At 44.7% G+C, this 26752-nt stretch overlaps 1 long non-coding RNA gene and 1 pseudogene across 5 annotated transcripts; one reads left to right on the top strand and one right to left on the bottom strand.

The window, feature by feature from the left end:
* Positions 1 to 26358, top strand: part of LOC119280088 — a 37456-nt pseudogene extending 11098 nt beyond the window's left edge.
* On the bottom strand, positions 1415 to 6581 carry LOC119278587. Of its 5 annotated transcripts, none has more exons than XR_005137877.1 (5): positions 6439 to 6581; positions 4266 to 4876; positions 3618 to 3760; positions 2289 to 2536; positions 1415 to 1462 (listed from the first exon to the last, which is right to left on the bottom strand). It is a non-coding gene; the product is annotated as an uncharacterized LOC119278587 (long non-coding RNA). The 5 variants fall into 5 exon arrangements; XR_005137879.1 differs by having other exon boundaries at positions 4266 to 4868; XR_005137881.1 differs by having other exon boundaries at positions 4266 to 4485.
* Positions 26359 to 26752: the final 394 nt, after the last annotated feature.

Genomic DNA, 26752 nt, shown 5'->3' with positions numbered 1-26752 from the left:
GGCGGTGGCGGTGTGGTCGAAGGCGGCGGGCGGCGGCGGTGTGGTCGAAGGCGGCCTCCGGCGGTGGCGGTGTGGTCGAAGGCGCGCGGCAGGGCAACGGCGGCGATGGAGCAATTGGGGGACAGGGGGGAGTAGAGAGGGGGGGGGAAGGACTTAGCGAAATTTTGAGCCAGGGCCGCCGGGATTTGAGTCAAACTAGTAGCAGCGCGTTTTTACGAAACGCGCTATAGCTAAGATAGCTATAGCGTGTTCCAGAGAAACGCGCTGCAGCTAACCCTTTCTGTTTTCTTTCTCTTTTTCTTTTGTTTTCTTTACATTTTCTTTTTTTCATTTCTCCTTTTTCTATTGTTTTCATTTTCATTTACTTTTCTACTTATTTTTCTATTTATTTTCTTTTACATAGTAGTAGCGCTGTAAAGAAGAAACGCGTTGCTACAATGTTTTTAGCAGTAGCGTGCTTCTACGAGAAGCGCTGCTACTATTCCTAGCCTACCGGCACTAGTGAGAGAATTTTAGTAGTAGCGCTTTTCTGTGGAGACGCGCTACTGCTAAAATAATGATTGTAGCGTGGTTTTGCAACAAGCGCTACTAGTAAGTAGCGCTAGCGCCGAGTTTTGACCAACGCTACTGCTATACCTCTGTGTATAGCGTTTTCCCTAGTAGTGTCAAGACTTCTGAAAATGCAAACCCCGCTTGAACTCTTGCTCAATGAAATTCCAGACTACCACTACTGGAATCTAGCACTTTGCCATCTGCCATGGCAGATGGCAAAGGCATGGTCAGCGAATGGCAAAGGCTTTGTCATCTGCCAGCACATGGTAAACAGTTTGTCTGAAACCCTGCCGGTAAAGGCTTCTTTGCCGTCTGCTGGCTGATGGCAAAGAGCATGTGCCTTTGCCATCAGCTGGCAGATGGCAAAGCCTCTTAACGGGGTTAGCCCCGTTAGATGGCTAACGGCATACTTTGCCATCTGCCAGCAGATGGCAAAGGCTGCAGGCTCCTTGCCGTATGCCAGCAGATGGCAAAGGCTGCATGCTTTGTCGTCTACCAGCAGATGGCAAAGAACCCAAATAGGCCAGCTCAAATTTTACATGTAGATGACACGTGGCCTCTTTGCCATCTGCCAGCTGATGGCAAAGCTCTTTGCCATCTGCCAGCAGATGGCAAAGTGACTATATTACCCCATTTAATTTTGTTTTTTCTTATATCAATTCATTTTCACAGAAAATCAAACACAAATATATTTAATGACCAATATAACATATTCAACACATATTACCAATAGTCATGAACACATATATATCCAACACATGTTACCAATAGTAGCAAGTTTCATCCGTACATATACATAGTTTCATCAATATTACACAATTTCATCCATAGGTAGCAAGTTCCACAAGGTCAAAACAAAAACTAAATACAAGCACTCCATCAACCCAAGCTTACGTGATCTTAAGCAAATCTGTAAAATGGGAAAGAAGAAAATTAGAAAAAGAAGACTAGAAGAAGAAGATTATTATGATGCAACTAAAACGTGAAGATTATTATGATGCAACTTATATCTGTAAAATAGGTCATTTTGGAGCTAAGTATGGTTATTTTGGAGCTAAGTATGATTAACACCAAATTTCAATGGATGCATGCTTGACATGGAGACACCTTCGTTCGAATATGTTGGCAAACAAAAAACAAAATTGTATAGTGGGAAAATTTGATGAGGCTAAGGCAGAAGGATGCAGATGCTGCTCAGGGATAAGTGATTCAGAAAAAAATAATCCTCACTGAGGATCTTGCATACATAACTGGATTACCTATATTATTAAAGGCGATAGAAATATTTTTTCTATGACAACAAATTCAAATCTAACCTGAGAGGACAGAGCACACACCAGTGAAAACCAAGATTAAGAACACAAATAATAAAATAAAATAAAATAAAGCAAAGCACGAGTAGTTTGTTGATGGCCTGCTCGGCTTGGCCCATCTATTCACGCAAGAAATTATTATCATAGACAAATTAAATATGACCCATAAGTAATTGCTTTACTTAAGACTCAAAAAAATGTTATAGTTCAGTAGATCTTAAGCACCCAGTTTTACGACGACCACTTTCTATACATTTTTGTGCTCCAAGTTCACAATGACATGGCCCAACTAAAGCTCCTGCTTGTTCTTGTTCTATTTCTTATCTGGCAAACCATCTCATATCTCCCAAATACTGACTAACATATACAAACATATGCAGAACAAATAATCACCACATCACACGGGCAGAAGAAAACACATACCTTAGTACTAGTCGATGAAGATGTTAGATCTTTGCACGAGTGCCTATGTACCTTGTAGAGTGGACATTGTCAGACTTGAAGTGCTTGCGCCGCGCTTGCATCAGCCCACATAGCAGGGGCCACTACTTGCACCACGCTCGCGAGACTGCTCTGCCACTGTCGCAAGCACCAGACACAAGCCCCGCCGCGAGCAGCCGACCAAGATGCAGAATCTTTGCATTAGTGTTGCATTGAGGTGTGCAGTTCATCTAGTAAATTAAAGACATAGTATAAATTGAGCAATATGCGGGAAAAACATCAGTTCATGTACTTGCAATGAAGATTATGAATTTGAAACATCAGTTCAGCCACTTCACACTCACAGCTGGCTTATCTTATTCTTATCAGTCATTACTACTTAATAATATATTGCCAGAAAACAATGAAATAGCAAGTCATTTGATCAGTAGATAGAAGCAGGAACACATCTGCAAAAACACCTCTAATAGAAATAAGGAACGGCTTAATACAACGGTGCAAACCTTAAGGCGCATTTTCTTACAATATAATCTCAGTTTGAGGACCCCATACTATACACAGTACACCAATGCAATTTTCCTAGCTATTTCATGACATAAAGAATTCCAGAACAACACCACCAACGCTATTGAACTGTTGCTCCAGTTTTAGTCCATAGGTTTCAGTCTGCTCAAGATCTCTTCTACGCTTTCATAAGGTTGTCTAGTCTAAACGAGCAAGCGTAGCATGTTGAAATTTCTAGTGAGATGATGATGTGAAATTGAATTGAAAACAGAATTCTAGTACTAAACATAAATTTAAAAATATGTCTACAATTCATTTCCCTAAATGAACTAAGCCTCAGTTCGAAGCTTCAAATGCATGAATTTTGGGGAAGCATGGACTGTTTCATGGATAAAGCACACAAGAATTGGCACGAGGGCAGTGACTGAACATTTTTGTAGTGGTAAAGTCATGCCTAAATATTTTTTACGTTTTCCTCTCTGAAATTTCCATCTCCTTCACCTTTCATCAACGTTGCAGGCGCGACAGAACGCAGAGGCTGGTGACCATGGCAGCGACACGATCGAGTGTTCTCAACTATTGGTTTTCCTTGTAAAAATTTCAATCAATAAAATTCAGATTTTTCTAACACCAATTTCAGACATGTAAGTAACTAACTACAGGAAGAGCTTCAAATTAACGGTACCGCGCAGCCGCACACGATCTCTCACATGCATTTTGTTCGGTTCACATTTAGTCTGCTCTTTCCATATCTGATGCCAAAACCTTTTTCCCAATAGTACAGATTGTAGAAATCATATGCCTCACCAAGAGTGTCAAAACTCGTGCCTATCTTCGGTACAATGACAATCTCGCCAGGCTCCTCTGCAAAACACCGAATTGCTCTCTCCAGTGGTGAAATCCTATCAGGGCCTGGGGCTCTGCCTAGTGCGGCAGCCCCAACACGCACTCTGCAATGCCATGAAAACATATCCACAGAATCAAATCCCCTTTTTATAGTTTGACAATTAAAATGGGTGTATGTGTCGCAGCAGATCACAACGAGTTCAAGACTATGGATTTTTCATTGCATATGTAGGCAGGTTCTAAGTAGTTTATGGACAAAATCATTAACTGAATGCATCTTTTTTTCCATGGGTCTCTGCCTAGCGCGACAAGGATATGTACATGCAGTCAACTATGACCATACAGTCAAATCTGAGTCTAATCTTTTTTTTCCATTGAATGTATCTCTATAATCTAGATTTAATCATAATTGCAAGGCACTGACGAAGAGCATATTCAGGTTCTAAGTAGTTTGTAGAAAAAATCATTTACTGACAGGGGCTATGTACATACAGTGAACTATCACCATACAATCAAATCTGATTCTAGTATTATTTTTTCCTGAATGTATGTCTATATTCTAGATTTAATCATATAGGCAAGGTACTGAGCCACTGACTAAGAGCATACCTTTGCGTCCACCCAGGTGTTTTCGGATCCACCTGCTCAATCGACTGCTCTGAAGCTTGGCCCTTGTCTGCACTTCCTGCTTCTCGACCAACGCCCTTTGTGCAGACCTGCCCGTCTGCACTTGATGCTGTCCTGGCCGGCAACTCGCACACCGGCGGCGTCGTCGCCGGTTAATGAAGAGGCTCCATCCCGGCGAACGTCCTCTAGCAGAGTTCTACTTCTTGCACAATTAGCCAGTAGGAAAAAAATCAGATCTTTGTACAATGGAGGATCCACAAACGGGAGGTAGGAGATAGCCCCGTAACCGCCCCGCGCACTACAGTTACTGTGCGCGTTGCCGGCGTTTGCCGGAAAGCATCCGTCCTGATCCATGGATCAGGACGGCAGTAACATCCCGAGCCACGGATCTGCTCCTCTCCGTTGTCGACGTTGAGCCGACCGTGAAAATCTGGACCCGCAGGTCAAGTCGTATGAATATGTTTATCTTTTCATGTGGGCCACGGTCCCGTCAGCTGCTTTTAATAATCCGAATCACAAGGCTGTCCTCGACGGGGTAGATTCCGGGCGCCTGTGTGCTCGCGCTCACATACTCCACGTCCGTATCTACACCACTATTAGAATTTTAAGTTTGTACTGAAACTCTATAATGCTGTAGGAATATAATGAAAATATAATACATTTGGAATATAACAAACTTTATTGTACGAAATAACTACAGGCATAAAAATTTACACTCAAATAACCTTTTTCACATTCAAATTTTAAATTCTAAAATGTTAATAAAAGAGTAAAAGTATTCCTAGATGGAACCAAGGGTATCGACTGATTAGCTCTAGCTTCAAGGAGACTCCATGAAAACATGAATGCCAGTACCATATGAACACCATCATTTTGGTTCAATTAATGATAATGTGCTGTAGGCATTATGAATAAATTACTCCCGATGTTGTAGAATTGTAACCGGAAGCAAACGACAGCTTGGCTACTGGCCTGCAACACTTTCAAGTAGAAAAATGTGCAGTAATTTGTCATCTAAATATACATGTGTCATTTGTACCTTTGTTTCTTAGAGCATTCTATATCTACCTCTACAATCATGCAAATATAATCAATATACACCACAAGTATTTGCTAGCTTTTGCATGTCCCGCTACGTACTCATACATGTCTTTTCTCCGGACATGTTGTCAGCAATAGCTTAATAAATTCGGCTAGAGTTTACATTATACTATAAGAACATCACTAAAAGTACAAAAGCATGGCACCTATAATCTTAGCATAGATATTAAAAAAAAACACAGATTTCTCAACCTGAAGTGTTACTTTATCTTCATAACATGAAGCACACGTCTATGTAATGCATATGTATGTATTTTCTATAGGAGTTGGATGACAGGAAAACCAATTCTAACAAACTTGCAAACTCCATATATAAATAGCTATAAGCAATTCTGCAGTCAGACACCAATCCATCGGATCCGACCCAGGTGTCGTCCCTGCTTAGGTTCCTCCTTATACTGAGCAAGTCTGCCTTGAAAAGATAAATTTTCATGGCCTCAAAATGGATGGGGTGAAGGAATACAACATCAGTTTGTCTTTTGACCGGAGAAGTCTATGAGTCCTTCATTTATCACGTATTATCTACCACAACCTGTAGGTATATGATACAAAATCTACAACAATGCCGGAATTCATTTATAACTCAATGTCTAAGAAACAGCCAAAATCATGCCTTAAGTCCCAGATATACATCAAGAAATCATATGCAAATTGTATAGATTTCATACCTACGTACATTTCCTCCACAACCTTCTCTATGCGGCAAAATACACAGAAGGAACACCATGCTTTTCTGATGTGAAGCCCCAAATAATACTCCCTGGATCTGGTGTACTACTAGGAAAAGATCTAGCCGGTATTCTGGAGTAGGTGCTAACTGTATCCCCAATCCCCCCTTCTCCTGATTGAAACCCAACCGAAATTCCCTCTCCGATCTGGTGACTGACTCACTGTATCCAAGTCTGTAGAACACAGGGAGCATGAAAGGTGTCTTGTTTATTTCAAAAAGAGAAAACATCATCGAGCGCCCCACAGTTTCTTGTCGATCTTAAAAAAAGAAGTTTTGCAGGAATGGATCATGCCAACGGCAAGGGAGGGAGAGAGAGAGACGTACTCGTCGACCGCGGATTTGACTTGTTCCTTGTCGATCTTCCCGCCAAGGCCCGACGCGAGATCCAGGGCTCCCGACTTGGACATGGCGGCGGCGGCGGCGCCTGCAGCAGGGAGCGACGGGGCCGGCGACAGGGTGGCGGGGGAGGGCCGGCGACGGGGCGGGGGAGCGACGGCGACGGGGCGGGGGAGTGACGCGGCCGGCGACAGGGCGGGGGAGCGACGGGGCCAGTGATAGGGTGGCGGCGGGCGAGCCCAGAGCGCCATCGACGGGGACAGTGTGGATGAGATGCGAAGTTTTTTTTACCTGAATGGGTGGGGAGAGAGGGAGGGGATAACCCCACAGTTTTTTTTACCTGGAAAAAAATAACCCCATCTCTTTGCCATCTGCCAGCAGATGGCAAAGAATCTTTGCCGTCTGCTGACAGATGACAAAGAGGTGGGGCTAGTACACTGTTACACTTTTGACGGCCACAGAATTTGCCAACCTCTTTGCCATCTGCTGACAGATGGCAAAGATTATTTGCCATCCACTAGCAGATGGCAAAGAATTGGCTGATGGCAATCATGTTCTTTGCCGTCTGTCAGTTCTTTGCCATCTGTTTTTTATAAGCAGATGGCAAAGACGTTCTTTGCCATCAGCTGGCAGATGGCAAATTCCATGTTTCGAGTAGTGTACACCTTCTTCAAATTGTCCGGGTGCACATGTTGGCCTCATCTATGTCCATATAACAAGCGTAAGCTAGAGTTTCGGTCTAAGAAGTGCGTTTTCTCGGGTATAGTTCTCTTCACAAAGGGTACAAGTGCTTACATGTTCCTACCAACTGCGTCTACATCTCTCGTGATGTTGTGTTTGATGAAAATGTATTCCCTTTTCATGCACTTCCGACTAACTCTACCACTTCTACATCACCGGTACCTATGTCTATACCTTCGCCTGATCAATTTGTGGATGTTGCATATGCCCCTGCGTTGCTTCGTAATCATGCTGCAGGTATTGGACACGGCACTCAGCTTGAGCTTCTTGATGAACAGGTAACGGATGAGTCTCCTGGTCGGGACGTGCATGTGCCATGCATGTTGGGTGGTGCCCGCCAACCCGTCCCCGCTTCACCTGTGGAGGCTGCTCTGCGGGCGTCTGTCCCGCCCGGCTCCACGCTGGTCCCGCCCGGCCCGATGGTGGCCTCGTCAGCGCCAGCCTCGCCTACGCCAGCCTCTCCTGGCTCGCGCGGCTCCCAGCTGGACTCGTCCAGCCCGGTGCCGGCCTCGCCCGCACTGACAGGCCTCTCGCCTGGGCCGGCTGCTGCCTCCACTGGCCCGGAGGTGCAGTCACCTCCTCCGTCCAGTCCTGTTCTGGCGCCCGAGTCGCCGAGCAGCTCTGACTCGGTTCCCCTTGAGCTCAACTCGCCTGGTTCTGTGCCGGCCTCGTCAACGTCATCTGCTGCACTGATTTTGCCAGTACAGTCTGCTGTCACTCTTCGGCCTCGAACACGGAGCCAATCTGGTGTCTTTTGTCCGAAGGAACGTACGGACATGACGGTTGCATGGCTTGCTGCATGCATGGCTCACACTGCTGCCGATCCCACTGCAGAGCCTCACCACTTTCAGTCTGCACGGAGTATTCCTCACTGGCGTGATGCAATGGAACAAGAGTTTTAGGCTCTTCAAAAGAATAACACTTGGCGTCTTGTTCCTCCATTATCTGGCATCAACGTCATTGATTCCAAATGGGTCTTTAAAGTCAAGAGACATGCTGATGGCTCAATTGAACGCTACAAGGAAAGGCTAGTTGCCCAGGGCTTCAAACAGAGGTATGGTCTTGACTATGAAGACACGTTCAGTCCAGTCATCAAGCCTACTACCATTCGATTACTACTATCTCTTGTAGTTACTCGCGCATGGTCTCTTCGTCAGCTTGATGTGCAGAACACTTTCTTACATGGAATTCTGGAGGAGGAGGTTTATATGCGTCACCCGCCTGGTTTTGTTGATCCGGCTCACCCTCATCATCTTTGTCGTCTGGTTAAGGCGTTGTATGGACTCAAACAGGCTCCTCGTGCGTGGCATGCTCACCTTGGATCTGTTCTTTGGGCTCTTGGGTTTACTCCCTCCACTGCTGATATATCGATGTTTCTTCTACAACGCCCTGAGGTTATGATGTATCTCTTGGTTTATGTTGATGATATCATTCTCATCAGTTCCTCTGGTGCTGCTGCTGATCGTCTTGTGAATACCCTCCGTGATGATTTTGCTGTCAAGGATTTAGGTGTTCTACACTTTTTCCTTGGTCTTGAGGTTTCATGGTCCTCCGTTGGGTTGGCTCTCACTCAGAAAAATTACTCCTTGGAGTTGTTGCGCCGTGTTGGAATGCTCAAATGCAAACATTCTATCACTCCGATGTCTGCCACTGATCGGTTGTCTGCTCTTGATGGTGACTCTCTCTCATCTGACGATGCTACAAAGTATCGCAACCTTGTTGGTGGTCTGCAATACCTTACTATTACCAGGCCTGATATCTCCTACGCAGTCAATCGTGTGTGTCAATTTCTGCATGCACCCAGGACGTCTCATTGGTCAGCTGTGAAGCGTATTTTGCGCTATGTCAGTCTTACTGCCTCCTATGGTTTGCTTCTTCAGCCTGCACCTTCGTATGAGCTCTTAGCTTTTTCTGATTCAGATTGGGCTGGTAGTCCTGATGACAGGCGATCCACGGGGGGTTATGCGGTATTCCTTGGTCCTAACTTGATCGCCTGGAATGCTCGTAAGCAAGCAACAGTGTCTCGCAGTAGTACTGAGGCTGAGTACAAAGCTGTTGCTGATGCGATTGCTGAGATTATATGGGTACAGTCTCTATTGAGAGAGTTTCGTGTCCCTCAAGCTCATCCTCCGGTTTTGTGGTGTGACAACATCGGTGCTACATATCTCTCTTCTAACCCGATGTTTCATGCTCGGACGAAACACATTGAGGTGGACTATCACTTTGTTCGGGAACGTGTTGCACAGAAGCTACTTTGTATCAAGTTCATCTCGTCAAAGGATGAACTTGCTGACATCTTCATGAAGCCTCTTCCACAACCACAGTTTGTAGGCTGTAAGCGCAATCTTAACTTGCTTTGTACTTCAGGTCATAGTTAAGATTGAGGGAGGGTGTTAGACTGTATATACGTAGCGCCTGTAATATATTGTAACATTGTATTGTACCCCTTGGGTACCTCTATATAATGACATAGCCACACCCCGGTTTAGGGTGTCGAGCAGTTCCCAAATCATATGTTTTACACAACACTTGGACTGTTAGTCGATTTAATACTTGATCACTGAACTGGAATGACATTTTGCACCAAACTTATGAAAATTGGGTAAATTTAGTCATAAAAAAGGCAAAGTAGTATTGCCCTCGTGGTCATTTTTCTGCCATGACATAGTCAGCAAAAAACTAAAATATCACAAAATTTAGAAGAAAAAGGTAGAGCATGAGGACATTTAGAAAAAAAAGGGAGGGGAAAATAACTTTGTTGATATCGGGGAATCGATCCTTGACATGGTTTGGTATCTGAAAAAATAAGGAATGCCATGGCATGATATCCTACAAACAAAATGATTCCATCAACTTTGTTTGTTGTCTCTTAACCTGGGAGCTGGAATTATAAGAAATTGACTGAGCTCTTGAGAAAATTGAAGGTATCTTGGTGCTGGTGATCCTTATTCCTGAAGTTGCCAAGGAGAGGGCGAGTGTCGAGTTCATCTTTACACGCTTCAACACGGACAACGGCATGGGGATCCACAACAAGGCTTATATTCTTGCCGTGGGGCTGTTGATGAGCCAGTACTCTGTTCTCGATTATGACGCATCTGCACACATGGTAGACGATGATGACCTTCTACTCTGATGATCACTTAATTATCTACACACATATGGTGACCCGATGGTATATATCCTTGCTTGCACTTGTACATATGTGCAGACCGAAGAAACCAAGGGCGCAGATAGAAGCGGGCCAATCGGAATCATCAGCCGGTGGCTCTCTCGTCCATCTTCGGGTGGATCTACCTGGTGGCCCTCACGTCGGTGGTGAAGAACATACCGTACCTACTGAGCCCTGACAACGACGCCGACGGGAACGCTATCGCCCAGGCTCTCTACACCACCATCCACCCGAGGTATGGCAGCGGCGTAGGAGCGGTGGCTTGCCTTGGGGTCATTGCCGGTGCCATGTTCCTCTGCGGCATCAGGTCCATCACCAGCAATTGGAGGTAATTCGTCACCTGATCATAGTTGATGATATTATTTCTATGCAAGTTGGTTTTAATGTCTTAAGATGATGATGCTTCTCAACTCTTGTGGCACAGGATGGGCTATGCCTTCTCCCGGGATGGGGCGATGCCGCACTCAAATGTGTGGCACCGGGTGAGCAGGCACGAGGTGCCCCTGAACATTGTCTAGCTTTCCATGGCCGTGGCATTTGCCATGTGAAAGCACAAGGGCTCCCCTGGGTGATTTTGGTAATTTATGTGAACATATCTCTTGTTGGACTAATACCTTTATCAAGTATGTTTCAGATAAGTTCAAAAATGGAGTGGCATGGACTACAGGATGTAGAACCACTTCAAGACGCTAAGGACAAAGGATTGGCTCAAGCTCAAAGCACAAGACTCTACTTTTTTTATTTTAGTGATGCAAGATCACATTGAGTCTATAGGAAAAGCCAATACTATCAAGAGGGGATGAGGTGTTGCTTAATGGCTTGCTTGCTCAAAGTGCTTAGTGGTATGCTCCAAAGCCCTCAACCACTTTCTCACATCCACATATGTCCCAAACCAAAAGTCAAACTCGGCCCTACCGAATTTTTCTACCCGGCGCCACCGAGTTCAGTTGACATAGCCGCTGCCACAAACCCTAGTCTTTTCGGTCTCACTAATAGGGATCTCGGTCTCACCGAGATGGGATTGTAATCTATCTGTATGTATCCATTACCAAAATCGGTCCCACCGAGTTTGTGTAATCGGCCCTACTGAGCTTACAATGCAAACTCTCTGTTCCTCTTCGTAACGTTTCGGTCTCACCGAGATGAGCGAATCGGTCCCATCGAGTTTTCCTGGCCAACTCTCTGGTTACCTTATTACCAAAATCGGTCCCACCGAGTTTGTGTAATCAGTCTCACTGAGATTACGTTATGCCCTAACCCTAACCATATCGGTCCCACCGAGTTGACATGTCGGTCCCACCAAAAATCCTAACGGTCACATTATTTGCTAAATCAGTCCGACCGAGTTTCACGATTCGGCCCCACCAAGTTTGGTAAGTTGTGTGTAACTGTTAGATTTTGTGTGGAGGCTATATATACCCCTCCACCCACTCTTCATTCCTGGAGAGAGCCATCAGAACATGCCTACACTTCCAACTTATATTTTCTGAGAGAGAACCACCTACATTTGTGTTGAGGTCAAGATATTCCATTCCTACCATATGAATCTTGATCTCTAGCCTTCCCCAAGTTGCTTTCCACTCAAATCTTCTTTCCACCAAATCCAAATCCTGTGAGAGAGAGTTGAATGTTGGGGAGACTATCATTTGAAGCACAAGAGCCAGGAGTTCATCATCAACACACCATTTGTTACTTCTTGGAGAGTGGTGTCACCTAGATTGGCTAGGTGTCACTTGGGAGCCTCCAACAAGATTGTGGAGTTGAACCAAGGAGTTTGTAAGGGCAAGGAGATCGCCTACTTCGTGAAGATCTACCCTAGTGAGGCAAGTCTTTCGTGGGCGACAACCATGGTGGGATAGACAAGGTTGCTTCTTCATGGACCCTTCGTGGGTGGAGCCCTCCGTGGACTCGCGCAGACGTTACCCTTTGTGGGTTGAAGTCTTCATCAACGTGGATGTACGATAGCACCACCTATCGGAACCACGTCTCAAAAATCTCCGTGTCTCCAAATTGTGTTTGCACACTCCAATCCCATACATTTACATTCTTGCAAGTTGCATGCTTTACTTTCTGCTGCTCATATACTCTTTGCATTCTTACTTGTTATGTATTGTGAATGTTAAACTTGTGCCAAAACTCCACTCAAACTTAAGGAAATTAAAAACTGCTACTTTTCTCACTTAGTGTCTAATCACCCCCCTCTAGACACCTCTTCTCGATCCTTTCAATTGGTATCAGAGCATTGATCTCCATTGCCTTGGTTTAATCACCATTGGAGGAAGATGGATGAGTCTACTTTGGGAAGTCTTAGACATAGAGTGCATATACTTGATGGGGAGTACTTTCATGAGTGGAAAAATGAGATGCTTGTGATTTTCAATAAATATCATTTGAACAAGTACATTGCTAGCCCTTGCGCACCTCATGTTGATCCTATGCATCCTACTCTTGATGTGTCAATTGACATGATTCGCAATCTTAGAACTATTGATCTTATCACTAGAGGTTTGCCTAGAAACTTGATAGGTTGCTTGCCTACTCTTAAGTGTGCCTACACCATATGGAAATTTCCTGAGGAACGATTTCCAAATTATTCCTTGAAAAATCTAGATGAAATTCTCCATAAGTCTATTGCCTTGAGTAAGATGAATTCCAATGATCCTATGTTTGGTGATTGTCTATTTAAGCTTACAAATCTTATGCGTGCCAAAGGAGATGTTGGAATTATTAGCAATATTATTTCTGAAGCTACTAGAATTCATAACGAAGATCATTGTCAAACTCACTCTAACGAATTACCCTCTGTAGGAATTGATCCACCACATGACGATGTTGAACATGGATACTATGATGAGGATGATGATAGTGACTTTGATTTTGATGATGCAATGATACACTTTGGTCTTATGGCAAATCTTCAGGGATATATGGCAGGAGGAAAGGGACGGGTTCTTGATAGTGGATGTACCAATCACATGACCGGAGATAAAGATATGTTTCGTGAGCTTGTAGATAATGACGGCCCTCGAAAGTATGCCACTTTCGGTGATAACTCAAAGGGTAAGGTGGTCGGCCTCGGTAAGGTGGCCATCTCACATGATAGCTCCATACAAAATGTCATGCTCATTGAATCTCTTGGATACAATTTACTTTCAGTATCTAGACTTGCTGATTTCGGCTTCAATGTCTTATTTACTGAAGTAGATTGCCAAGTGTTTCATAGAGATAATCATAAACTAGTCTTTACGGTATTCGTAGAGGTGACAATTACATTGTTGATTTCACTAAAAAGGCTCAACCTAGAACTTGCTTTATTACTAAATCCTCTAAAGGTTGGTTATGGCATAGACGTTTAGGTCATGTGGGCATGCGAAACCTTGACAAGCTTATTAAAGGAAATCATATCCTTGGCGTTAACGATGTCATATTTGATAAGGATAGACTTTGCAATGCTTGTCAAGCAGGTAAACAGGTTGGAGGAAGGCATCCCGTGAAGAACATCATGACCACAAGGAGGCCACTCGAGCTACTTCACATGGATCTTTTTGGTCCCAACACCTACAAAAGTCTCGGTGGAAATTCTTTTGGTCTAGTTATAGTTGATGATTTTTCAAGACTTAAGTGGGTGTTCTTTCTCGATGATAAATCGCAGGTCCAAAAGATCTTCAAAAACTTCGCGAGGAAGGCCCAAAACCAATTTGAAGTGAAGATCAAGAAGGTTCGGAGCGACAACGGAACGGAGTTCAAGAACGCAAATGTGGACACCTTTCTTGACGAAGAAGGGATTTCACATGAGTTCTCGGCTACGTACACACCTCAACAAAATGGAGTTGTTGAGAGGATGAACCGGACGCTCATGGAATTGGCGAGAACGATGCTTGATGAGTACAAGACGCTGAAGCACTTTTGGGCAGAAGCGGTTGAGACAGCTTGTCATGCTACAAATCACTTGTATCTTCACAAGCTACTCGGAAAGACGGCATACGAGCTCCTCACCTGTAACAAACCCCAAGTTGGATACTTTTGAGTATTCGGCTCAAAGTGCTACATTCTTGATAAGCATCGTCATTCTAAATTTGCTCCTAAATCTCATGAAGGTTTCCTACTTGGTTATGGCTCAAACTCTCACACTTACCGTGTCTACAATAATTTCACCTGAAAGGTTGAAGAGAAGGTAGATGCGAAGTTTGATGAATCTAACGGCTCGCAAGTAGAGCAATTGCCAATTGATGTAGGAGACAAAGAGCCTTCGGAAGCAATCCAAGACTTGTCTATTGGGAAGATTCGTCCAACGAAGATGAAGGAGAGTACCTCGTCCGTCCAAGAGGAAGCTTCTACCACACGACAAGGTGAACCAAGAGTTGATATAGAAGCATCCATAAGTGGGACACACCAATACGAATAAAACGAGGAAGTACACCAAGATGAACACCAACAACCTCCTTCTCCACCACGACAAGAGAACGACAACGTCAACGACAATGAAGATGGCCAAGAAGAAGAACAAGATGAAGATGTTCCACTAAGATCCAAGAAAAAGCTTTCCCGAGTTCGAGCAAGAGTTTCCAGAGACCATCCCGTCGAGCAAATCTACAATGATATCGAAACCGGGAGAATCACTCGCTCTAAAACTCGTTTAGCTAACTTTTGTGAACACTCTTCATTCATCTCTAGCATTGAACCTATGGAGGTCGAAGAAGCATTGGAAGATCTGGATTGGATAAACGCCATGCATGAAGAGTGACGGTGTCCTGGACTAGGGGCTACTCAACGCGTCGTCTCCCGATCAGTTGGATTGGGCCAAGGACCCCCATGGCCGTATACTCATGGGCCAGTCCGGACAGCAACCGCATACAAGGAAGAATCCACAAGACTTGGCGATCAAGACAAGGACTCCTCCCCCACCGGCGTATTCGGCTAGGACTCTTGTTATCCTAGGCCTCTGGTGCATTATATAAACCGGGGCCAGGCTAGTCGATAGAGATATACAACAACAATCATACCATAGGCTAGCTTTTAGGGTTTAGCCTCCCTGATCTCGTGGTAGATCAACTCTTGTACTACCCATATCATCAATATTAATCAAGCAGGAGTAGGGTTTTACCTCCATCGAGAGGTCCCGAACCTGGGTAAACATTGTGTCCCTTGCCTCCTGTTACCATTGATCCTAAGATGCACTGCTTGGGACCCCCTACCCGAGATCCGCCGGTTTTGACACCGACATTGGTGCTTTCATTGAGAGTTCCGCTGTGTGATCGGCGAAAGGATCAATGGCTCGACTGCAGGTCAACTGCGACATAGGCTTCTTCGTCACCAGCTCGACTGGTCACCTTGGTTTGACCGAGGACTGCTTCCTACCTCCGATCGTCATGTTCGGATGAAGGCCTTCATCAACACCAACTTCGATCTCTATCAAGATCATGGAGGAGTCATCAATGGAGCTCAGAGGCTCAACATCAACATTGCCCTCAGGCGACCGTGCTGTTTTTCTGGACAGCAAACTTGTATCCGCCGCCACCGCCTCCTCAAGTGTCGCTTAAACGATTAATTCGGTGGAATTATGCGGAATTAAGTCTACAGCAACCCTGTAAAAATTTCATCGAGTTCCGATGGAGGAATCTCCGGCAATCTCCGATATACCGGAGCCCTGTTGAATCTGGACGAGAATCCGGACGAGTTTAGGGCGTGGTATCACCAGCATCTAGCTCGGATGCCCTTTGGAGGATCCAACCGTTGATTTGCTGCGGAATTCCCATATCTACCACCGGCCAAAAATTCAGCTCGATCCGACCGTCCGAACTCCGGGAAACTTCCGATTAGTGCATCACTTTTTGGATCTGTTTTCTGCGCGAGAACGAATCCGACCCGAATTCATCTTCTTTATGAACGGGATCTCGGACATCCCTTTTGAAGGAAGTTTTCGTATGGAGTGTTGTGTTTTATTCTCAAACACATCCCAGTAGCATTAAAAGTATTCTTGCAATACGAACTTCACCGTCGCGCCGGCGTCAAAACAGCCCGACAACATCACTCCACGGCGACCGACCTGCGTTCGACATGTCATCGCTTTGTTGAACCGAGCTCAATTTCTTCGGATCATCATCTCGGCCAGCCGAACAATAGCTCGGCATCGCGAAGGATAAATCGTCACCAACATCGCTGCCCCACGGATTACACGGAGCGGGCACACCTGCATCGCCACACGGTCACTTCATCAAGCCGGCATCGACCACGTCATGACCTGCATCGCTGGACCGGGGGCTTCATCATCTCTTCATCAACCTACTCCGGAGACTTCGGCGTCGCTGGCCGACCAGCTCCGTCACGTTAGCTGGACCAAGGGCTTTGCCTCGGCGAGCCAACCTTTGCCAGCATCGCCATGCCGTTGCTTTATCGCCCATCAGGCGATAGGTGTGCGGATCGAGTCCCAATTTTGGGAATCACCTTTCTTCGGATTGCTACAACAAATAAGCCAGGTGCTATTAATCCTAGTATTTTTTGTTTGTTAGGGTTCATTCTTCCCAATGAATTATTACTCTGGTTTTTCCGTCATATATACGCAGGTCTATCAAATGGTGGCCGCATTAACAAGGTCGCATGGTGGTTCGGTCAGTTTCCGTACATAGTCCGGCGAAGGCCGCATCCGGAACTCGAACCGACCTGTGAATTCAGGCCTTGCCATGCCTTTACCGCAACACGCCGCCGCCCTGCATCGACACTGACTTCGGCGCCAGGCCATATTTCTTTTATTACTCACTTTGCATAAATTATTTGTTATGCAATAATTCTTTTTTATTATTATTACTATTATCTCCGGCTTGCACTATTTTTTGTGCACAGGAAAATGATCCAGCCGGACTATATCCTTTGGCGTCACCTCGGCTGGACGGGGGGCTTCGTCAACACTTCATTACCCCATGCCAGGGACTTCGGCATCACCCTGCCGTCCTGCATTGACCGTGCTATGTCACCACTTCGGAGTGCCGAGCTCTTTGCTCCGCCACCTCGGGACCGGCTCGGGGATGGAACCTTGTCCCGCATCAAGCTCGGACCGCGTCATCAATACTGAACACATTAACCAGCTAAATTGTCTTCATGCTTAAAGTTTTAAATTTTTAACTTGTGTTCGGCTCGGCCAAGCATTATACTTTTTTGAAAAAAAGTTGCTTGTAAAAATTTCCTTGCCAAACTTTGTTTGTGACGCGCAAATTCAAATACCCCGTTTACTTGGGGGCTTCCTTCATGAAGCTTTTTCCTCTTGCATATGGTTATACTTGTACGGCTTCGTTCCTTGTTCGTGTATTACGCCATAATATGCACCATATTGACTTAAGCGATTTGCAAGCTGGGTTGCCTGGATCCTGTGCTTACCCCTACGTTCCCGATTGTTCGGCTAGGGAGTAAAGGGAGCACCTCTGCGATTGTCATGATCGGGTCACCCGAGCCGGACCTCAGACTGGGTGAAGCCAAAAGCTAGCGCTCTTATTGTTTTCAATCATGGTCGGCACATAACGGAACTCATGAGTACAAAAAATCTATTGCATAAGTCTCATAATAACAATGAGCACCAAAGAAAGGTATCGGTGGGGGTACTTTTTTTCTTCGAAGATGCTTCTTACTCTTCGCACTAATATATCATAAGTTCCCTGAGCGCGCTTTGTCTGTTACAGCCTTATGGCCTGATTGCCTGGTTATTGGAAACACCGTCGATATTCTCGACAGATGGAGTACATAACACTTTTCGGTCCTTGACTGAAGAGAGAGAAGCCGACGGTCGGTTAAGACGCGTTTAAAGTTCGGTTGAACATAGATATGATATAAGTACTTCGGTACATACAATCATTCTTTTACCCAAGTCACTTGGGGGCTCTTAAATTTATATGAGCCGTTTTATGATAAGTGTTTTTCTTCTTAGTCGTTGCAAAGTTTTTATTATTATTTATCACTCCTTTTTTCGACACAAGTGTGCGGTCACTAGCCGGGGAGCCTAATTTCTCTCTCAAAGCCGCTAGAGTTTAGTTTGCTAAACTTGCCTAGTAAGAAGTACTCCGCCTTCGGGATAGGAGGTTGAAGTCGTAGGCTGACCCGCTTGAAGTTTTGAGATAGGATGTGTCATGTTAAAGCACGGCAGAAGCAACTTTTTTTCTAAAGTCCAATTTTCGGATTGGCACCGAACACTTGATCTAGTTCGGACATTAACCTTTTGAATAAGTTTTTTGTCTTTTCGAGCCCATGGCACTTTTAAACTATTTGTGTGTTTTCAGCACAAGTCTCGCAGTGCAACGCTGGACACCTTTAGAGATTCGGCAAAAACATTCTCGGATATTGTAATATATGCATCGGTTTTGAATTGTGTCTTCGATCAATAGTTGGGTTGCCCGGCTCCTGCGCTTGCCTCCTATGTTCCGCTTTGTTCGGCTAGGTGTGCAAAGGGAGAACCACTGCGATTGTGCTTCTAGCTCACATGGTTAAGTACCTCAGTGGAGAAAGCCGAAAACTGATTGTCACAATAAGCGTAAACTGGTCGGCGATCCAATGACGGTGTTAAACGACGGCCATTCATAACAATGGCCGAAGTGTTTACGGCTTGACCTTGACTGTCGCCGAACACTACCGGGGGCTATTAACTGGCCTCCCAAACTAAATCCTCGATATTTTGCTCTTACATTGGAGCTGAGGTTTCATGATCATGCTTAGCATGACAACCCAAAGAAAGGAACCGATAGCGGGACTATTTTCTTTGGAAGACATTTCTTCTGTTAAACAGTAATATAACATATCTCTCCGCGTACCTTTGTTTATAAAACCGTATGGCCAGATTGCCTTGTTTGTTGTAAATCTTTGCCCTCATAAAGGCTTTATAAAGTAGGACAAACACTCCTCGACTATTGGCCGAGGAGGTGGAAGCTGATGGTCGGTCAACAAAGTTTTGTACAATACGGATCCGAGCATTAATGACGTAAAGTACTTGGATACATAGAGTCATTACACATAATTTGTGATTTTACTATGGATATCGATCCTTAATTCGGCCTCCCTTGCCCGCATTAAGGCTCGGGGGCTACTGGGCTTCGGGCTTATTATTTACAAATATTAAAGTGGCACATCGATCCCCTGATCTGGTGTTGCCACCCGACCAGTGTCTCCGGGGCTACTGCATTGCCTGTCCAATGCAGAAAATTTTAAGTGTAATACAGTCTCCGAGGAGATTTTGATCCTCGGGTTGGTCGGCCGCACCCAACCTGAGTCTTGAGGACTGAGCACGGCGCTTTTTGTGTCCCGAAGTATTCTGCCGAGCTAGGACTTGATCCTCAGACCGATTTTGCAAATCAACCTGAGTCTCAGCAGCTACGGGGATCAGCGGTCTTATGTCATCCTTCATGGGCATCTCGGGTTTTAGACAGATACCCACCTTGAGGGCTACTGGCTATGTATCTCGGTAGAGAATAAATTGCACCAATCAAAAATATTGACAAAAATCGGCCCACATTTGGGGTGGTGCACCACCTCGGAAGCAGTCCGTCATAAAGCTCGGGCGCTAGTGGCTGGCTCCATAGAGGGCATTTCTGGCGTTAAGCTCGGCTAAACTCCTTCAAACTTCTTTGAACTAAGGTGATTTACGACACCTCGGATATAGTCTGGCGTTGGAGCTCGGATACAGTCCGACGTTGGAGCTCGGATACATAGTCCGGCATTAGAGCTGGGAAGCAGTCCGGCATTGGTGCTCGGCTGCAAAAGATACCTCGAATGCGGTCCGGCGTTGGAGCTCGGACGCAAGAGGACACTGCCTCCTGGGAATAACTTCAAACCCGAGGCATGGCATAAAAATAACAAGGCATTGATAAACGCCGGAAGCTTAAAGGGGCTCCTCGGATACCCGACGTGTAAACTCGTCGAATGCATTTCGGCGATCCTCAAGATCGAAGATGAGAAGATTTGTTGAACCAGTTTTCAAAACCGACGACTGAAGATGAAGAACAGTTCGGAAGAATCGAGGAGCATCCCTAACTTGAAGACCGGTTCAGGGGGCTACTGACGGTGTCCTGGACTAGGGGGTACTCAACGCGTTGTCTCCTGATCAGTTGGATTGGGCCGAGGACCCCCATGGCCGTATACTCATGGGCCAGTCCGGACAGCTGCCGCATACAAGGAAGAATCCACAAGACTTGGCGATCAAGACAAGGACTCCTCCCCCACCGCGTATTCGGCTAGGACTCTTGTTATCCTAGACCTCTGGTGCATTATATAAACCGGGGCCAGGCTAGTCGATAGAGATATACAACAACAATCATACCATAGGCTAGCTTATAGGGTTTAGCCTCTCTGATCTCGTGGTAGATCAACTCTTGTACTACCCATATCATCAATATTAATCAAGCAGGAGTAGGGTTTTACCTCCATCGAGAGGGCCCGAACCTGGGTAAACATTGTGTCCCTTGCCTCCTGTTACCATTGATCCTAAGACGCACTGCTTGGTACCCCCTACCCGAGATCCGCCGGTTTTGACACCGACAAAGAGCTACACAACTTTGAGAGAAATCAAGTTTGGACATTGGTTGAGAAGCCCGACAACAACCACAACATCATTGGTACAAAATGGGTGTTTCACAACAAGCAAGATGAAGATGGACAAGTAGTTCGCAACAAAGCATGTCTCGTCGCCCAAGGCTACACTCAAGTCGAAGGTATGGACTATGGTGAGACATACGGCCCCGTTGCTAGACTTGAGTCCATTCGCATCTTACTTGCCTATACTAATCACCATGATATCACCTTGTACCAAATGGACATTAAAAGTGCTTTTCTAAATGGTGAAATAGAGGAGGAAGTTTATGTTAAGCAACCTCCCGTCTTTGTCAATCCTAAGAACCCTAATCTTGTTTACAAACTTCACAAAGCCCTTTATGGTCTTAAACAAGCTCCTAGAGCTTGGTATAAATGCTTAACCAAGTTCCTTGTTGAAAAAGGCTTTGAGATTGGAAAGATTGATTCTACTCTTTTCATTAAAAGGGTTAATGGAGAATTATTTGTGTGCCAAATTTAGGTCGATGATATTATATTTGGATCAACTAACCCTCATTTTAGTGAGAAGTTTGGGAATTTAATGTCGGAGAAGTTTGAGATGTCTATGATGAGTGAACTCAAGTTCTTTCTTGGTTTGCAAATTAAGCAAACTAAGGAAGGCACCTTTGTCTGTCAAATGAGGTACACCAAGGACTTGTTCGAGAAGTTCAATATGCAAGAATGCAAAGGTATGAGTACACCCATGCCTACTAGTGGACATCTTGACTTGACTAAGGACGATAAACCTGCTGATAAAAAAGTTTATCACTCTATGATTGGTTCATTGTTATATCTATGTGCTTCACGTCCCGATATTATGCTAAGTGTGTGCATGTGTGCACGATATCAAGCGGCTCCTAAAGAATGTCATCTTAAGACCGTGAAAAGGATAGTGAGATACTTAATTCATACACCAAAGTTTGGCATTTGGTATCCAAAGAGGGCATCTTTCAATCTTGTTGGCTACTCCGACTCGGACTATGCCGGTGACAAGGTTGATAGAAAGTCCACTTCAGGTACTTGTCAATTTCTTGGTAGATCTCTTGTGTCTTGGTCTTCCAAGAAACAAAACTCGGTATCCTTATCCACCGCCGAAGTGGAATACATTGCCGCTGGATCATGTTGTGCTCAATTACTTTAGATGACCCAAACTCTTAAGGATTATGGGATATATGTGAAACATGTTCCATTACTTTGTGACAATGAAAGTGCTATCAAGATTGCTCACAATCCCTGCAACATTCTCGAACTAAGCATATTGAAGTTCGTCATCATTTCATTCGAGATCATGTTGCCAAAGGGGACATTAATCTTAAGCATGTTCGCACCGATAAACAATTAGCGGATATATTCACTAAACCACTTGATGAGAATGTGTTTTGCAGGTTAAGAGGTCAATTGAACATCATTGATGCTTCAAACTTGGAGTAGGAACTCCATTTGGATACATGCAAGGCATGAGCCTATGACTAATCCTTGATATTTTTTCTCATGTTGCTATTTAAATGTCTTGGATATATTTGCACCCTTGCATGCTATCTAACCCTTGTAGGAACTTGGATGAATCTAAATATATGAGATTGCAACCCACTCACATCTTGAGCAAATCTCTACATCATCAAGTCTCCACACAATGGTGGATGAAGACAAGGAAGCACACAACCCTTCTAACATATCCTATGACATATTCAGTTTCGAACATTATAATTGTCATTTTGGATACACAAGTGCTCTTCCTTGCAAAACTAACAGATGTAGGTAGATGAATTCACACTCCAAGTGGTGCTCCCAATTCTTGATGAGCTACATCAACTTTGAGCAATCCACACAAGTTCAACTACATGTCCACAATCAACACCACCACCCAAGGTATGTTATTCCATCTTAGAGAAGCTTTACTCCGAGTCATGAGTCAAAGCAACTCAACAAGATGAGAATCCATCAAATGCTTAAAGGAAAAACGGTAACCCCATTTTGAGCTTAAACGATGAGTATGACCTATGATCAAGTGAATTCACTTGACTCCTATGTCAATATACTCTAACATAGGTGACTTTGTCGCCGACCAATTCTAGATGAGGTTCTCTCATTTTCTTTTCTGTGCTCTTGCATTTGTTCCATGCATATTTGTCTCATAACTTCATCTAGGTCTCTGTTCCTTTTTGTGTTTTATCCTTCAGTTAATTCTTTGCAAGTCCTTGTGAGATCTTACTTGTCTAGTGAGCTGAGGTTACATGTGTTCTCTCTGTCATGAACTCGGTCACACCGGTCTGATGTGTTCGGTCCAACCGAAATCTTTTGGTGCAACCAAAGCACACAAATCAGTGTCACCGATTTCACAACAGGAAAAACACCTTGCCACTTATTCCTAAATTCTTTTGTTCCAGCTCCACTCAATGAATCTTGTCCTCTACCATCATCACTTTAGCCTTACTACTTTGTTTTGTGCCTCAAGGACCAAACCCATTTGTAAGAAAAATCCAGAAGAACCCTTCTTGGAAATTGATGTCAAAGGGGGAGAGAGAGATCACATCAAAGCTTAATCATATCTATAGGGGGAGAGAATACTCAAGGGAGAGAGAGAGTAATGTTCAAGGACCCTAGGTGCTTGATGTTCAAGAGGAGAGAAGTCACATGTCTTTAAGAGGGGAAAGACATGTTCATATCTGTTTGTCTGCATTAGCTCTGTTTCTTTTATTTGAGCTCTGATTTTATGTTCCCTATCTTCTCTCAGTATCCCATGCTAGATTCAGTGGGAGCAAGACATCTAAGGGAAGGAAATCCTTGAATTCAGTGCACATCTTTACCTTTGGGTACATGTCTATATCCAATGGGGTACTCAGTACTCACTCTCTACATGTCATCCCAGTCTTGGTATTCTTGTGGTTTCTTTTGTTTGCTCTGGCTAGTAGGTGCATCTGTGTTATCTAACCTTGTTTACGCAGGTTCATTCCATCCTAAGCCAACTCAAGACCACAAGGTAAGTATATGCATCACAGTCATGTGTATGAGGATCTCTTGCTGATGTACATACTGTTTGCAAGAAGGACTCATGAGCATGAAGGTACATTTCCCATATTCACATCTTTTTCTCTGATGCATATAGCCAAGATACATGTAACACATTGCTTACTCTGTCATGCTTGTGCATTCACATGCTCCTATATTCCATATTTACATGATTGCATACATATAGGGGGAGCCTATGCATGTTATATGTCTTTCCAAAGCTTTACTTGTTATTCTCTATATATCTTTATCTAAATCTTTGATGTATGTTGTCATCAATTACCAAAAAGGGGGAGATTGAAAGCACAAGTGCTTCCTCGGTGATTTTGGTAATTTATGTCAACATATCTCTTGTTGGACTAATACCTTTACCTAGTATGTTTCAGATAAGTTCAACAATGGGATGGCATGGACCAGAGGATGTGGAACCCCTTCAAGACGCTAAAGACAAAGGATTGGGTCAAGCTCAAAGCACAAGACTCTACTTTTTCTATTTTAGTGATCCAAGATCACATTGAGTCTATAGGAAAAGCCAATACTATCAAGAGGGGATGAGGTGTTGCTTAATGGCTTGCTTGCTCAAAGTGCTTAGTGGTATGCTCCAAAGCCCTCACCAACTTTCTCACATCCACATATGTCCCAAACCAAAAGTCAAACTCGGCCCTACTGAATTTGTCTATCCGGTGCCACCGAGTTCAGTTGACATAGCCACTGCCACAACCCTAGTCTTTTCGGTCTCACTGATAGGGATCTCGGTCTCACCGATATGGGACTATAGTCTCTCTGTATGTATCCATTACCAAAATTGGTCCCACCGAGTTTGTATAATCGGTCCTACCGAGCTGACAATGCAAACTCTCTGTTCCTCTTCGTAACGTTTCGGTCTCACCGAGATGAGCAAATCGGTCCCACCGAGTTTGCCTGACCAATCTCTGGTTACCTTATTACCAAAATCGGTCCCACCGAGTTTGTGTAATCGGTCTCACCGAGATTACGTTATGCCCTAACCCTAACCATATCGGTCCCATCTAGTTGACATGTCGGTCCTACCGAAAATCCTAACGGTCACATTATTTGCTAAATCGGTCCGACCGAGTTTCATGATTCAGTCCCACCGAGTTTGGTAAGTTGTGTGTAACTCTTAGATTTTGTGTGGAGGCTATATATACCCCTCCACCCACTCTTCATTCCTGGAGAGAGCCATCAGAACATGCCTACACTTCCAACTTACATTTTCTGAGAGAGAACCACCTACACTTGTGTTGAGGTCAAGATATTCCACTCCTACCATATGAATCTTGATCTCTAGCCTTCCCCAAGTTGCTTTCCACTCAAATCTTTTTTCCACCAAATCCAAATCATGTGAGAGAGAGTTGAGTGTTGGGGAGATTATCATTTGAAGCACAAGAGCAAGGAGTTCGTGATCAACACAACATTTGTTACTTCTTGGAGAGTGGTGTCTCCTAGATTGGCTAGGTGTCACTTGGGAGCCTCCGACAGGATTGTGGAGTTGAACCAAGGAGTTTGTAAGGGCAAGGACATCGCCTACTTCGTGAATATCTACCCTAGTGAGGCAAGTCCTTCGTGGGCGACGGCCATGTTGGGATAGACAAGGTTGCTTCTTCGTGGACCTTTCATGGGTGGAGCCCTCCGTGGACTCGCGCAGCCGTTACCCTTCGTGGGTTGAAGTCTCCATCAACGTGGATGTACGATAGCACCAACTATTGGAACCACGTCTAAAAAATCTCCGTGTCTCCAAATTGCGTTTGCATACTCCAATCCCATCCCTTTACATTTCTCGCAAGTTGCATGTTTTACTTTCCGCTGCTCATATACTCTTCGCATGCTTACTTGTTATGTATTGTGAATGTTAAACTTGTGCCAAAACTCCACTCAAATTTAAGGAAATTAAAAACTGCTACTTTTCTCACTTAGTGTCTAATCACCCCCTCTCTAGACACATCTTCTCGATCCTTTCACCATGGCGCTCACTGTACGTGACGGCACACAATTTTTCTCCCATGTGTCATCTCTTAACATACATAGCTTGGTGACTCATATTTTCGGCATGTGCATGCAGTCTTTGGGGAGCCAGGTGGCATTTCAGGCAATGGCGTCGATCACGGCGATAGGGTTGTACATCTCCTACGCGCTGCCCATCTTCTTCCGGGTGACCACTGCCCGGAAGTCGTTCCTACCAGGGCCGTTTCACCTTGGCCAGTATGGGGTCGCCGTCGGATGGGCTGCCGTGCTTTGCCTTCGTCACCGTGCTCTTCTCTTTGCCGGTGGCGTACCTGGTGGCAAAGGATGACTTCAACTATACCCCCGTAGCTGTTGGTGGGGTGTTGCTGCTCAGCATTGGAGCCTGGGTGCTCCACGCACGGTTCTGGTTCCAAGGGCCCATCATAAATGTTGACACAGTCTAGAACTTTGCATGATGCAATATTGGTTGCACGTGAAGAGATGGATTGCTGATTAAAAAGGTCCACCACATAGGTTCCTGTGTGCGGCAGTGTCATCGTTACTGTTGGAAACAGTCTTCGGCTGCTCTCCTATACGCACGCCACACGGGAATATATCGGGTGCACCCACGCTTGAGGTGCCACGAGGTCCTTGAGTGTCGAAAGACCACGAAATTTTGGTCGCACCTTATGCATGTAAGCATATCAGACCCCAACAAAATTCAGATTGTTTAATTTTTTTCGAATTTACGATTCAACGGATGTAGATATTTTGGTTTTTTTGCCACGAGCTCCTCGAGTGTCGAAAGACAACGAAAATTTGATCGTACCTTGCGCATGTAAGCATGTTGGACACCAA

Source organism: Triticum dicoccoides, chromosome 3B (assembly GCF_002162155.2).
Source record: "Triticum dicoccoides isolate Atlit2015 ecotype Zavitan chromosome 3B, WEW_v2.0, whole genome shotgun sequence".
Taxonomy (NCBI): Eukaryota; Viridiplantae; Streptophyta; class Magnoliopsida; order Poales; family Poaceae; genus Triticum; species Triticum dicoccoides.
The sequence above is the reverse complement of the archived record's forward strand: the minus strand, read 5'-3'. Positions and strand labels throughout refer to the sequence as shown.